Genomic DNA, 15,717 nt, shown 5'->3' with positions numbered 1-15,717 from the left:
AAGTTCAGGAAGAAGTGGCCCTAGACCCTCTCTAGTCTAGTAATATTTATACTAAAATTTACATACTAAAAGTTACAAACAAAGCTCTAAAACGTCCGTTAAGCAGGAAAGGATGTCATCTTGCAACATTAGAAGAATCTCCGCTCTTGGATATCTCGAAATTCAAAACAAGGAAATAGGAAGTCTGCATCATCACTGGAATCTGACTCTTCAAAGTATTCTTTCCCAGTCCCATCCTTTGGATTTGGAACTCTCAGAGTATGGCTTTTCATGGATCCAGTTCTTCACTCCAGCACACTTCACAGCAGTCGTCGTAGTCAGAATGACTTGTCTTGGCCTTCCCCACCTAGGAACCAAGCAATTTCGTCTTCTGTGCACTTTTATTCTCACCCAGTCCCCTGGGCTCAGATCATGGGCTGCCTTCTTTTCAAGTGTGGTGGCGTCTTCTCCAACCTGGTGAAACACAGAATGAACTGCGTCAGCCAGGTCTTTACAGTAATCCAAAATCATGTCATCAGTTATAGTCATCAGCTTGTTGACAGGCACGAATGCATGTCTCATTGCACGTCCCATTATTATTTCATGTGGACTTAACCCCGTAGTTCTGTCTGGAGTAAACCTAATAGTCATCAGCACTAGAGGCAAGACATCAGGCCATTTCATTCCAGTGGCTAAACACATCTTGCCAAATCTGTTTTTTATTGTACCATTCATCTGCTCAACAACGCCAGAAGCCTCTGGTCGGTATGCACAATGTAGCTTCTGCTGTATACTCAATGCTTCACAAATTAAACTCATGAGTTCATTATAAAAGTGTCCTCCTCTGTCTGACTCAATTGTCACTGGGAACCCGTACCTAGGAATCAACTCTCTTAACAGCAACTTGGCCACTGTTATTCCATCATTTCTCCTAGTTGGATATGCCTCCACCCATCTTGAGAATAAACAGACTACCACTAGAACATACCTCAATCTATTAACTTGGGGCATTTCAATGAAATCTATTTGCATTCTGGTAAAAGGACCTCCCTCCCTGCCTATTGTTCCTAGGCTCACCACTGTTTTCTTTCCAGGATTGAATTGCTGACAAATCAAACATCTTTGACAGATGCTCTCTGCTATCAGCCTGAACTTTGCATTGTACCAGGTCTGCTTAAAGGATCTAATCATAGCATCCCTCCCCAGGTGTCCCTGGCCATGATACATTCTTGCCATTGTTGACAACATAGCATTTGGCATGACTGGTCTTCCATCCCTATAGATCCATACATGATCCTTTTCTCTTGGTGCACAACCTGCCTTGATCCAATCTTTCATTTCCTCATCTCCTGCTTCATCCTGCAACTGCCTCACCTCCTCCCATGTTTCCAGCACATTAGTAAACATCACAGAACAAAAAGACATTTCTTTCTCTTTTCCCCTATTAATGGAATGATTGTTCCTTGCACAATACTGTGCTATGTCATTAGCAAATTTGTTTCCGAGAGTAACAAAATCATCACCCTGTCCATGAGCAGCACATTTCACAACTGCCAGCTCTTTGGGCAGCTGTATCGCCTCAAGCAATTTCCCAATCACTTCAGCATTCTTTATAGGAGTTCCACTTGAGGTCAGGAAACCCCTCTGTAGCCAAAGCTGGCCAAAATCATGAACAACTCCGAATCCGTACTGACTATCAGTCATTACAGTCACTCTCACATTTCTTCTAATCTTGCAAGCTTTTGTCAGTGCCACCAATTCCGCTACCTGAGCAGATTTAACTCCTTTCAAAGGTGAAGCTTCCACAACTTCTGAAACTTTACACACCGCATATGCAGCACTCAGCACACCTTCTTCTGTTCTCAGACATGATCCATCCACAAACAACACATGATCACTCTCAGGCAGTGGCAGATCTCTTATGTCTGGTCTCGGTTTTGTACAGTAATCAAGCACATCCAAGCAATCATGATCAACATCATCTCTCACACTCACATTTTCAGCATCTGGCAACAGTGTTGCTGGATTCACATTCACACATCTCTCAAGAGTCACATTTGATGCTCCCAGAATGATTTTCTCATATTTAGTCAGCCGACTATGTGACATATATTGAGTTCTGCTTCTTGTCAAAAGAATTGCCACATCATGAGGTACGAACACCCGTACAGGATATCCCATTATTATACCCTCACTCTGTTCCAAGCTTCTGCATGTAGCAGCTACTGCTTTCAGGCAACCTGGTAAACCCACAGCTACTGGCTCAAGTGTTGATGAGAAGTACGCAATTGGCCTCCTCAGACGTCCATGTTTCTGGATTAACACTGAAAGTGCACATCCATTCCTCTCACTACAGTACAGCTCAAACTCCTTCTCATAGTCTGGCATTCCTAGAGCAGGGGCTTCACATAATCTGTTCTTTAATTCTTCGAATGCTGCCATTTGTTCTGCATTTAATTCCAATGGGTCTTTTACTTCACTTTTAGTCAATTTAATCAGTGGCTTTGCTATCAGGGAAAAGTTACTTATCCACTGACGACAATAACCTACCATTCCCAGAAACATTCTCACTTCTCTCTGAGTCATTGGGGCTCTCATTCCTCTGATAATTTTGATCCTGTCAATGGTCACTTTTCTTAGACCTTTTTCAATATTGTGTCCAAGATAATGTACTTCTTTCTTGTAAAATTGCAATTTGGCTGGAGATACTTTTAATCCTCCATCAGCCAGATGATTCAATAAAGCTATGGTATCTACTTCACAGGCTTCACGTGTCTTCGATGCCACAAGTAGGTCATCGATATATTGTACTAGTACTGAGCTTTCAGGCATGGTCAGACTTTCCAAAGATTTCTTCAGCAACTGATTGAATATTGAAGGACTCTCTGTATACCCCTGTGGGATTCGGCACCATGCCAAAATACGCTGTCCAAACCGAAATGCAAAAATCGGCTGACTGTCATGATGCAATGGAATTGAAAAGAAAGCATGGCACAAATCAATTACTGTGTACCATTCAGCATCATGGGGAATCTGATACAAAATCACTGATGGATTTGGCACAATAGGACAGCATGATACCACAATTTTGTTAACCTTTCTCAAATCTTGTACTATTCTGAACTTCCCATTAGGTTTCTTCAGTCCCATTATAGGTGAATTACATGGGCTACGTAGTACCTCTCTCAGAACTCCTTGCTGAATCATTTTGTCAATTATAGGTGTTATTCCTTCAATTATCTCTGGTGTCAATCTGTATTGTGGGATATTAGGATAAGAAATTCCCTCTTTCACTGTAATCTTTACTGGATCTACATTATTCATCAATCCCACATCCTCTCCAGTAAAATCCCAAACTGCTGCTTTTACTGTGTGTCTCAATTCTTGAGGCAAGTCATCTGGAATAAATACAGCATATGTTCCAATAACCTCATCTTCTCTATTACCTAGAGTTACTCTGTATAAGACATCCTCATCCGGTGTCTCAAAGGCTATTCCATCCGGAGTACAAAAAAATTGTGCAATTCATTTTACACAACAAATCCCTACCTAACAAGTTCACTGGACTAGTGTCACACACTACGAACCTGTGCATATCTGAAAATTTCCCTATCCTTACCCTTACTGGTTCAGTAAGACGAGTCCTAATCTGTGTATTAGATACACCAACCACTTGGATTGCTTCGTCCGAGAGAGGAAGATTTCTTATATCTGCTGACCTGACAGTTGATCTCGTCGCTCCTGTGTCTACTAAAAAAGTAACACTTTCTCCATTTATTTTCCCATCTACAAATGGTCCTGCCTGGTCTATTTATAGAGTTGCTCTAAGTATGCACTCTTCCTCCTCTCTTCGGCACCGTCAGAAGTCCCCTTCAGACTCACTTCCCTCATTTTTTAGCCAATATTGTTGTATTGGATTTGTACGTCTCTGTTTGTTTAACTGTTCCTCATTGTAGAATCCTGAGTCTTGATTGTATTTTTGGGATCCTCTGTTCTGTGGCAAAGGCGGTTTTGGCTCCTGATTCTGCTGCTTGACAACCTTCTGCTGTTGCTGCGGATGATTACACCCCTCGTTCTGCACCTGTTGATTCAAGGATTGATTATCATTATTCACTAATGGTGGATTCGTACACTCGGATCTCCAGTGCCCTAATTTTCCGCAGTTGTGGCACGGAAATTTTTTCTTCGCCTCCTCAATGTTCCCCTTTCCTTTTCCTGTACCATATCTGGGCCTATTTCCTGGATTATTTGCTTGTTCAACCAGCTGTGCTTCTTATCTTTCTGCAACCTTCACCTGTGCCCACATCGCTTTTTCCTTCAGCTTTCTTTGTTTCGCCTCAATTTCATCACTGAAGTACTTTGCATGTCTCAAGATCTCATCAATCTTCTTACTCTGCCAATCAACTGTGTGCTCACGTATCATTTCACTGATTTCAGGTCGCAAGCCATATACAAATCTGTATACAAAATGACTCAAATCCTTATCACCCAGATGTTCATCTCCACTGAACTGTTTAAAAGCCAGTATTAACCTTTCATAAAAGGCATGAACTGATTCTTTTACTTCCTGATGTGTTCGATCTATCTTAACCCAATCTGTCTCTTTAGGAGGTACCTTATTCTTCAAGAACACTATGACCTGTTCATATTTCTTCATAACCTCCGGGTCTGGAGCTCCTGTCTTCGGATCTCTCGGATATTCTTTAGTGGGCCAATCTATGACTATTTTACACTCTGCCCACAAGTCTGCTGGAACAATTATATCAAAGAGACTATTCAGGTCAATCCACAGCACTTTTGACAATTTCACAAACCTATCAACCTGCCTATACCACTCGACAGGCTTCTCTCTCAGTCGAGGGAAATCATTTGTAAATGACAAAATATCCTGCCTAGTCCATGGGACATGTACATATCCTCCTCCAGGAATCTCTCTCATAGGATAAGCTTCCACTGTTTTTTCCTTTTCTCTCATGGGGAATGCTGAGTAAGTCCTGTCCACTGTATCTTCTCTTTTCTTATACCATCTATCCTTCCACTTTTCCACATCACCCCATTTTCGCAATAATCCAATCATTTCCTTAATCTGCCCCATTCGGCCAACGTCATTTAGATTCTCAATATCTTTATCTGTAAAATCCACTCGGTAAGGCTTCTGTAAAGCTTTCACCTTATCCATGTCAATTCCCATTTCACTCGCTATTCCTTTTAACCTGTCATGTGTATTCTTAGCCCTCCATGTGATGCTCTTGCACATGAATAACAACTCTCCATCATGATGATTTTTTAACGTTTCTGTAGGAATTGTTCCCACTATAAGCTCCTCCAATTCCATATGTAACCTGGCTACATCAATTGCCTGAGAATCTTTTTCCTTCCTTTGGAGAGCTTTCAACCAATCATTCAAATCCTCAGCCGCTATTCCTGTAGATTTTTCTGTACTCACTTGTTCTGTCATCCTCTGTGGTTCCCAAATTGATCCTCCCATCATAACATTTCTTTCCACACAACCAGTATTCAATCCTGATTTGGGCTGTACATTTAACTCTCCACCACATATGGTATGTCTCAACTGATTCTCTCCCGTCCTCATTCCTGACTGTTCCAGAGAACTAACTAGTCCATTTCCTACATATGGAACTGTTAAACCACTTTCACCCGTTCTTTGCTTATCAAAAATAGGCATAACCGGAGAATATGGTTACAGGCACTGTAACAGCTTCTAGATTCTTAGTCAATTCCCTGATTTTCTCTGTTAACTCAAATGTGCTTCTTGCTAATTCTCTTGTTTTTTCATCCTCGATTTCATTCTCTCTTTCTCTCTCTCGCTCCCTCTCTCTTTCCCTTTCCGCGAAAGAGCTACTACTTTTCAGATCAGGTGTCACAACTTCTGTTTTTATGATTTGCAAAGTATCACTCATTGGGGTAGCAACTGGTGTTCTCACTTCTGGTTCTTGTCTATATGGAGGTGGTCTCTTGTAAATCATGTCATCCAAGACTTCATCCTCATATTCATTAGCCCCATACCTTCTCAATTCTGCATTATGTACCTTTTCTGTACCTTTCCTCCCTTCTGTTTCCTCAACAGTTCTCACAGGATATAGTCCCTCAGTCATACTAGCATCTCGCCATCTCCACATTCGATCATGATGAGTTTCACGATCATATTTCCTCCCAAACATATACCTATAATTACCTCCACTCCTCTGTTTTTCTCGCTCATGCACCTCATCTTCTCATTCTACCAATGCCTCGAACTGTGTCGGCCTTGGTCTGGGCTCTAGACTCATCATTCTTTCCCGTAAATTTCTCAACACGGCCAGATTAAATGAACCATGTTCCGGGAATGCTAAAACACCATCTTCCCTAGTATACTTAGCCCAATTGTCTAACCAAATACAGGTATGATACCCATATTTCGCAACCATGAAGGATGCAGGGGTTCTTGTCGGAGGTAGTAACTCACCTTCTCTAGTTATTATATCCTTATCCTTGTCAAACCATTTTTTAATTTTACTGAACAAGGATTTCTTTTTCTTTTCCTCTGTTTGGTAATATATTTTTACGTTTACCACAACCCTCTAGTCCTTTCTACAACTGTACGATCTTTTGTCCAATAACAGCGCGACCCACACTAACGCACCAATCCCGGAGCGTCTACGTCACCCTGTACTTCTTCCAATCCCTGCGCGGCTCACACCAACGCACCAATCACAGTGCTTTCACTGTTCTAACCCACTGTCCAATCACAGCGCGGTCTTTCTGACGTCAGCAGTCGCTGCAGTCGCTTCTACTCCTGTCTCCTGACACTCGTCTACCCCTCCTTTACAAAACCTTCTTGGTAGATTTTGTTTCAGATTCTACAAATCTATTAGTTACAACATATAAACATCTCCATTGTCTGCTCCGCTAACCACAGAATAGTAAAGACCTTTCCCACGAGAATCCCGCTTCTCTCTAGAACAGCGCTTACCTCTGCTCTACTACGGAATTGTTACTTTCGTTGACACAGTAGCACATCCCTCTACTCTGCCCTTCTAACATGCATCCATTAACTGTTTCCTCCCGGAATGTTCCTAAGAGCTTCACAATCAACTAAATGCCCATACATTCACGCACTTTCGCACCAGAAAATGTAGCACATTCACACAAAATCCTGTCTTTCCCGAGAACAGCGAACAATCTGTCCTACTACAGAATTATAACATACGTTAACCAAGCAGCGCTTACCTCTGCTCTGTCCTTCAAACAAGCTCAGAGAATACCTATTACCTTCCCAGTGATAAGCGTTAACGGAAATCCCAAAAAGGATCCCTGATACCTAAGACCAGAACTTCACAGATAACCTTCGCAACCATACACACTTCTCTTATACAGAAAATATGTCTCTAGTAGTAACACACTACGATGTCACTGAATCGAACCCAGACAATGCGACGCGCAACTTCAATTGTCACACGCTTTTCCCTGCATTCGTACAGGGCCAACAATTCCGCCTTTCCCGAGAGCAGTACTCACTTTCCTCTGCCCTACTACGGAACTGTCACCGACTCCCTACGTCCCAGAAGCCGTACACACTACATATAACTAAATATGACTTCAACATTTAGTGTTAGTACATGTATCAACATCAATCAATAAATCCAAAAGCCTATGTACAAGCAATCTATCAGATCAAGACAATAATCAAAACCATCATTCTGCTACCAGGAAACTGCTGCAGATCAAAGCTTATAAATTCTCCCTACTTCCACGGACAAAGTAATTTCACAGGCATACGCACATACACTCATCACACGCTGGTGGGGCCCATTACACCAACATTCATTCTATTACTCTATCCACACTGAATATAAGAGAGAACTCTTTAATCAATCTGCACCTAATTTGAGGTCAATGCAACCGAATTGAATTATCTTCGGTCTTGATATAAACAATAAAACACATCTGAGATCTCAATAACATGACAAAGAAATAACCACCCGACACTGTAATTCAAACAAGAATTATTTATCTAAATTAATTCATATGTAAACCATTTAATTTGCAAGATCATTATTCTCATATTTACCTATTCTGGCTAAATGTCGTTCTCTAAGTCAGGACAGGTCTCTCAGCAAAGAATTAAAGTCTCTCGAGCTGTCATGTAGAGTCACCGTCCTCTCAGTCAGCATCGGTCTTCTTGATCATAAGTTCAGGAAGAAGTGGCCCTAGACCCTCTCTAGTCTAGTAATATTTATACTAAAATTTACATACTAAAAGTTACAAACAAAGCTCTAAAACGTCCGTTAAGCAGGAAAGGATGTCATCTTGCAACATTAGAAAAATCTCCGCTCTTGGATATCTCGAAATTCAAAACAAGGAAATAGGAAGTCCAAAACTAATTCGTAACATCCACGGATGTCTTTCTCCAGAATTGTATCACTCGCAGTGAAGCCACCACAAGTTTATCAAAAATGTTCATTTGTGACAAATGTTCTCTACCAAGGATAACTGGCGGTCATCCCAGAGTTGTCATCTTTTTCATAGCTTTTTAGTTCAGGCAGAGGCCAGGGTCACAATCAGCGAAGCCTCTCTTCATATTTCATCTACTCAAATGCAGGCTGTAGATGTCGGCCATTTTCTTAACAGGCCACAACGGACAACTTAATTAAAAAGAAACACAAAACAACGTTACTACATTGTATTGATTATACAGTGTTGATTCTCACTAATACCCTTATGTGTATGTATTTATCTAGCCATTTGCAACATAAAAAGGCATTAAAGCATATTATTTTAAAGCGCAATCACATAACAAATATCACATAAGCCACACTTATTTAATTAATTTGCTCACCAACTTAGTTCACTTATTAATTTAGCCATGCAATTGCATTCCCACGTATAATTCTTTCATTAGTAAGGTTGGTTAATAAAAAAACTCAACAAACTTAGTACTTAATAATTAATCATTAGTAATTTTAATTATGACATACAAAAATATAAACTGATGTTTGGGTTTAAGTAGAAAACCCTGCTCCAGCACAGGCATAGCCCACCAGTGCCAACTCTCAAACTGCACTAGTATTTAACACTGCATACCAGTGTGATTTCTAACACTGTCGCCAGTGCTAGTTGTCACACAAGATACCAGTGCGACAACTTCTCTCACCAGTGCCCCCCCCCACACAGGCAGCCAGGGTTTGGCCCATCTTTGGACCCCATGGGCTGCTAAGGTGCGTCACAGTAATATGATGATTAATTCTATATCGACATTTGCTGCATGCGTGCTTGCACGCAGCTCATAAATAGAACTCTAAGAGAACAGTATGGGCAGTATGGGAGAGCTGAGGTGAGAGTGTGTGGGGGGGAGGGAGCTGCCAGTTACAGTGAAAGAAGCACAGAGAAAGGATTCACAGGGAGAAAAAAAGATCAGCGAGAAAAGCAAATAAATTGACAGAAAAAGTAAAGAGGTGAAGAAAGGGATGGTAAAATAAAGGGTAAATAAGAATTGATTGTGAAACGAAGCCAATAACCGTGACGGACGTGTGTAAGGAAGGAAGGGGTAAGGAAAGAGGGGCAAATTGTGAAAGGAAGGAAAGAGTGTTGAAGGAAAGGTAAAAGGACAAAAAGAAGGGTGAACAGATGTAAGTGAAGGGGGTGACGGGTGAAGGGTGGTGAAAGGGTGGATGAACGAAGGGTGAAAGGAATTGTTCTAGGACGGCTGTGCTTCACTTAAAATGTACCATTAGCGATTCTGTTCAGAGTGGGAGGAGTTTCATTTCCATTTCATCTCACTGCCCACTGGTGCGACTTCTTCATAGTGTTTCTGGGTGATAGTTCTCCACGCAGTGAGCTATATATTAGTCAGACGGGGGAAGAATGAGATTCGCTTGTACTTACAGTAGCGTGCCCAACTAAAAAGATGGCACAACGAGGAGAGGACCGGGAGAGACAGGGTCTGATGGATGTTGGAGAGTAGAGGGGGGGAGGGTAAGAGTGCTAGTGGGAGGGAGAACATTATGAGACGTGAAAAACATCCCTGAAGCGCTTCTAAGGTGAAGCCCATCTCTGGGCACACAGGATGTCACTATAGTTGTTTAAAGCTCCAACACAGGGAAGGCTGGCATATGGTGAGCACTTTCGCCTGCGCTTTGATGTCCTCAGTGGCCGCGCGGCTCACTGAGAACACCAAATGCCCGCGAAATGTACACGCAGGCTGCCAAATGGTGCGCGCGCCCGGCGCACATGCACTGTAGTTGGGGGCCTGAAAAGCACTCGTTTGCACTTCCAAATCCCCGTTTTCTATAGCTCTCGCCAGAGCAGCGCTAAAGCGCTGGCTCAGGCGAGACCTAAAAAGGAGGCTCACAGTCCCACCCTACATTTTCAATGAGTCATCCCAGTACATTCAGGGCAAATTATTGTGTGCTCCTCAGAGGCATTTCACACCATTTTTGCAACATTTAAAATGCTAATTTCTGGCTTACAGGCATGAAAGAGAAATTAATTTTTCTAGCTAGTGTTATTCCCTAGATACAGTACTAGGATTGTCATCTGTTCACTGGCATTCTAGGCAGACCTGCCACAGTGAAAACAACTTCTCTGTGCTATTTATTGCGAGGACATGTCAACATTAAATTTCTACATGTCCTACTTTTAAATACTATGAAGGTTTGACTTCACAGCAAAACGTAGCAAAAATAGCAGCGTTATTCCCTCAATATCCCAACCTGTGTCTTAAAAGTATTGTTTCGGCTAAAGTTACCTATAAAAGCAATACATAAACAAAAATAACCAATTCATCTATGTGTTTCTACATCTTCACATTATATCGAAATTGTGCTCATATTCTTGCTTGTGTGCCATTTATGTTATCAATCAATCATCACAAACCCACACAGTACAATAATAAAATAAGGACCACCAATGTGTACAGTTATAATCACACATACTCACTAATATGTTACTCTTTGCTTCCGTGTCACCATTCAATGCAACATTGATATGTTTGAGGTAACAAATGGGGAACGCTGCTATATTTAGAAAAATATGCCATCTCTTTTACATGTTCTGAAAAACATCTGACCAATAGAGATTCATAAGACAAACATTGAGCTTTATAACATGCAGCACACTGGGCCTTGAGGTAATATCTAAAATTGAACAAACTGAATTTCCTAAGGCGTTTCTTCACAAGCATTTTTTTTTAATCAAGTGGCAGATCATGTATAACAAAACTTATATTTCTTATAATAAATCAAGTATACAGTGCTGCAAATTAAAATCCATAATTGAGTATGTTAAATTATCTAGTTATCCACTTGAAGTAGGAAAGTAATCCTATCATGGCCACCAGATTTTCCCATGTTTATGTGGGAAGCCTCAGGACTAGTACATTTGTTCTTCTAACATTGAGCAGGTATCCATCCTCCTCGGCCAGTCCTACATTAGTGCGGCCATTTCGAATCTCCAATAGTTATTAGAATTTCTTTTGGCAAAAAGTATGCCCAGTCCCACCAGGGTTTTCTCCCGCGGTTACCCAGGTGTTATTCAATTATCACCAGCAACTCTAATTTAGGTGAAGGATCTATATGCCTTCCTAGCACTTAGGTTAATGTTTGCAATGCATTACACTAGCAGTCTATTATTTGATGACAGTTACACTCCAAATGTAAACAAGCATTTGAAATGCAATAGGTCTCGCATTTGCGAGAGTTTTAGCTATTGGCATTGTAAATAATAATGCCCTCTTCGCAATTGGAAATAAGGATGAAAACCTACTGTCGGGAACGGAAATAATATGTGATATGTTGTGAGAAGCTACAGTTTGGATAAGGCTTCCCATTCCAGTTAGAATTCCTCAAGGGAAACTCGGAATTTGTGAACAAACTGTACACGTTCTTTAGCTCTCTAATGCTCTGGCTATGTACCTGTAGGACGACTTGAACGTAGTTGTGATTTCAATGTTTATGTCTTTCACTAAAAAGATTTTGACATAAATGAAAATACCTTTTATTTATGTGTTTTGAAAACATGCAAGCGGTGCGTAAACAGGCACTTCGTACTTATAAACATTGCTTATGGGAAACAAGGCTGGCAGTAACTGCGCCTCTTTGACTGACAGCCTTGCTTCTCGTAAGCAAGGACTGTAAGTACAAAGAGCGTGGTTACGCACCGCTTGCAGGTTTTCAGAACACATAAATAAAAGGCATTGTCATTTACATGGCCAATAGCTCAAACTCTCGCAAATGCAAGACCTATTGCATTCCAAATGCTTAGGACAAATTTGAGTATAAATGTTGTCCTTCCTAACTTAATTGGTGCAAAATAGACTGCATTTTAGATAGCTTTAAGATTGTATAGAATGTTTCAAGGTCACATACAATGCATAAGCAGAAGCCAATTGTAATAGACTTGAAGACAGAGGTATCTGAGTCAACCTTAGAACCTAATAATGTCTTCAAAACCCCACTGAACACTATGAAAGAAATAATGAAAGTATTCATAAATTTCTATTTTGAAATTTTGAGTCTGCAGCTTAGAAATGCAACAACCATAAAATATTTAATAAATTAATAATGACAGTACAGAAGATTCACTGGAGCGGGTGTAAAACCCTCTTTTGGCTCAAGAATAGTTAGTGGGACCAGAAAAAGACTGATGTCCACTAAATCTCAGTGATGTGGCTATCTATTTTTTTTAATTACGGCAACATTCTATTAGGACTTTATCACAAGTTTTATGAGTTGAAAATTATGCTACAGTGACCCCATAATTAGAAAATCATTGTCTTAAAATCAGTTTGGTGCAAAATTGGTCAACCAGTGTTGTCAAGTTATATTCCATGGTCTTTTGATCATCTGTTTTGACCTGTCACACCATGAAATTCAGCCTGAGTTTCTTCACTTCTTCCTCAGTCCTTGATGATAGCCAGTTACAGTTCCTGAAAAAGCCCTTTTGCAGTATAAAACTTTTGCTGTGCAACATTTCCTCACGATCCTAGAATTATCTACCATTCTCCCTGAAATTGAGATTTACCTTTCGAATAACTCTGGAGAACAACCTTACCTGCAGTTGGGAGACTAAGAATCAATGTTCCTGTTGTAGGTAGAACAAGCATAGTCCATGAGAAAAATCAAACTTATAAAAACAATACATACTATGGGGAGGGCAGATTTACCCAATTGCTTTCGCTGCAATATAGAATGGGGCATCTATATACACACATTATGGGAATGCCAATACGCCTAAAGCTACTGGTCACGGACAGTAAAAGAACTGAATGATATACTGGAGGCTCAGACTCCCATGGACCCTAAATACGTATTACTTGGCATCCCCATGGAAGTTGACCTTCCCAGATACAAACTTTTACTGTGTAACTAGGGGTTGATGGTCGCCAAAAGAGACATTGCCAGACACTGGGGAGCCACGGACCTGCCCACACTAGCAGAGTGGAGAACCAGTATGGACTTATACATGGGAGCAGAGAAGACAACTTATGCGGCCAGAGGATGCCCCAAAACGTTTACTAAGATATGGGCTCCATGGCTGAACTACTATGGCCTAGAAATAGAAGGGGTGGAAGTTAACAACATGCACCCAACTACGCAAGAGTAGAATATAGTCCGTGGCTCCCATTACTCTTCATGCATATGTTTATAAGAAGGGACCACCTCTAGGTGCGGGGAAGGGGAGCGATTTCTGGAACATATTCTTGTATCTCTGTTTCCCTGAAATGATTATTGGATGTATTATCGTAAAACGTACTGTGTGCAATTTTTCTCCTACTGATGCAATGACTGACGTTTTCTTTTTGTTGAACGATCTTCTTATTTTGACATTTTCATGATAACTAATCTTCTGACTCTGATGCTGGACGTATTTTGGGTGTGACAGCTAAATCACTCCCCTGTGGGTGTGAGTTGTTGCAATCAGAGTTTCTTGTATAAGCTCAAAATATAGATCAGGTGATTTCTGTCAAACATTGGATTTGCTTGGACAAATTCATTCAACTATTCAACTGAGGTCTTTACATAAATGTCAAAACTAGCGTTCAGCTCACTGGCATCCCTTCTAGATCCCAAACGTTGGGAATGTGAAAAATGCATTCTCTTCAAAATCAACGGATGGGTGTTAGATGACAGTACCTGGGTTAGGGAATTGTCTCTCAGGTCCCCAAATACTACAGTATTGATAGTCAGTCTGGCAATGGAAAAGCATGCAGACACTTATTTAGACAGCACATCAACTGCTCACTAACTTTCATTGCATGTATCCTGCCTCACGGTCCCATATATCCCATTAACACAGACATCTAAATCAGATACCTTTTTTTCATGGCATCTTTATACCATCTATTCGCACTGCAAGTGCAATGCCCTTTGTTTCACCCCCATGCAGTTTGCTCTATCTTTTCTCACAACAGTCTGTAACCAACCCACTATAAATGCATTTACGTGGTCTGCCAACTTGCATTTCCCATACCTTTTCATTTTCGTTATTGGCATTTGGTCATGGTTTGGAGAAGTTTACAATCTGGTTGGTATTGCATGTTTTGTAGCACCTTGTGTGCGGTTGCAGTATATGTCTATATAGTCCTGACAGCATAAGGCCTCAGAAAAGCCTTGATATCTTTCTAAAGCTGATTGTTACAAAAATATTAGGTGTCTAATGACGAGATGGGTGAATAGTTCAAGTGCACACTGCTTAATTTGTGCAGGTGGTTGTGAGTGGTTAACACTGAAACACAATTTTGGGGCCAGGACTTATTTTTCCTCATCAGCTTTTGACCAAGCGCAAGGCAGAAAAGAGAGAAAGGGAGATAGGGAAACAGTGACCAAGGGAGAAATCAGGGGAGAGAAATAACTTGTAAATGTGGGAGAAAGACAAGAATTTCAGTGCGGTGGAAGAAAGTGTCATGAGCTGGAATGAAGACCAACATCCTTGATATTCAGCAACCCCAGCATTCAACAGCACCAGAAGTATTCTAAGAAAATCTTTTGGGCCCTCCAGTTATTTCTATGTATTAATTCTGTAATACAAATTAATCGCGGGGTAAGGGGCACAACCCCCTATGTTTTTGCATTTCTATCCTTAGGGTTGATGCTTCGAGGGCTCTCTTCGATGATGAGATTTGCAAAGATATGAGAGGATCACATTTTTACCTTTATGCCGTGTTTTTGGGTCGAGTGTTCATAAGAAGGATTGAATAAACATGCGATGTCGTGGGCTCCACTTTCAGATGAGAGGACCACGTTTGGCATATTCATTGATGCATCCACACTTATACTTTCAGATTGATAACAAAATATAACACTATTGATTAAAAATATAAGGTTGTAGTTCATAATGTAGCTTGAGTATGACCAAACAAGATGTAATGTTAGAAAAGACATTTGAGTGAATGAATTCGAAAACACACAATGCTGGCTGCCCGCTTGAGGAAAGTTTAGTTAGCGAAAGTAAATGTCAACATTCGGTTTCTGATGCCACACATTCGGTTGTCTAAACAGCGGCGAAAAAGCCAGTTGAGGGTATGAAACTGGAGACGAGCCCCAAAGTTGGCAGTGGCAAAAATCTCGAAAGCGAGCAAATGTCTCGCTTCCTCCATCTTTGCTCCTTCCAATTGGAGCGCATGAAAAGAGAAACAAGCGTTTGCAATGCAATCGGTTTCGCCTTCGGGACCTTATACATATTTAGCGATTTAGCGAATTTAGGGTAGAGGCATGAAATGGGGAGACCAGTTGTGTTGAA

Source organism: Triturus cristatus, chromosome 2_1, assembly GCF_964204655.1.
Source record: "Triturus cristatus chromosome 2_1, aTriCri1.1, whole genome shotgun sequence".
Lineage (NCBI taxonomy): Eukaryota > Metazoa > Chordata > Amphibia > Caudata > Salamandridae > Triturus > Triturus cristatus.
Note: the sequence above shows the minus strand (reverse complement) of the source record.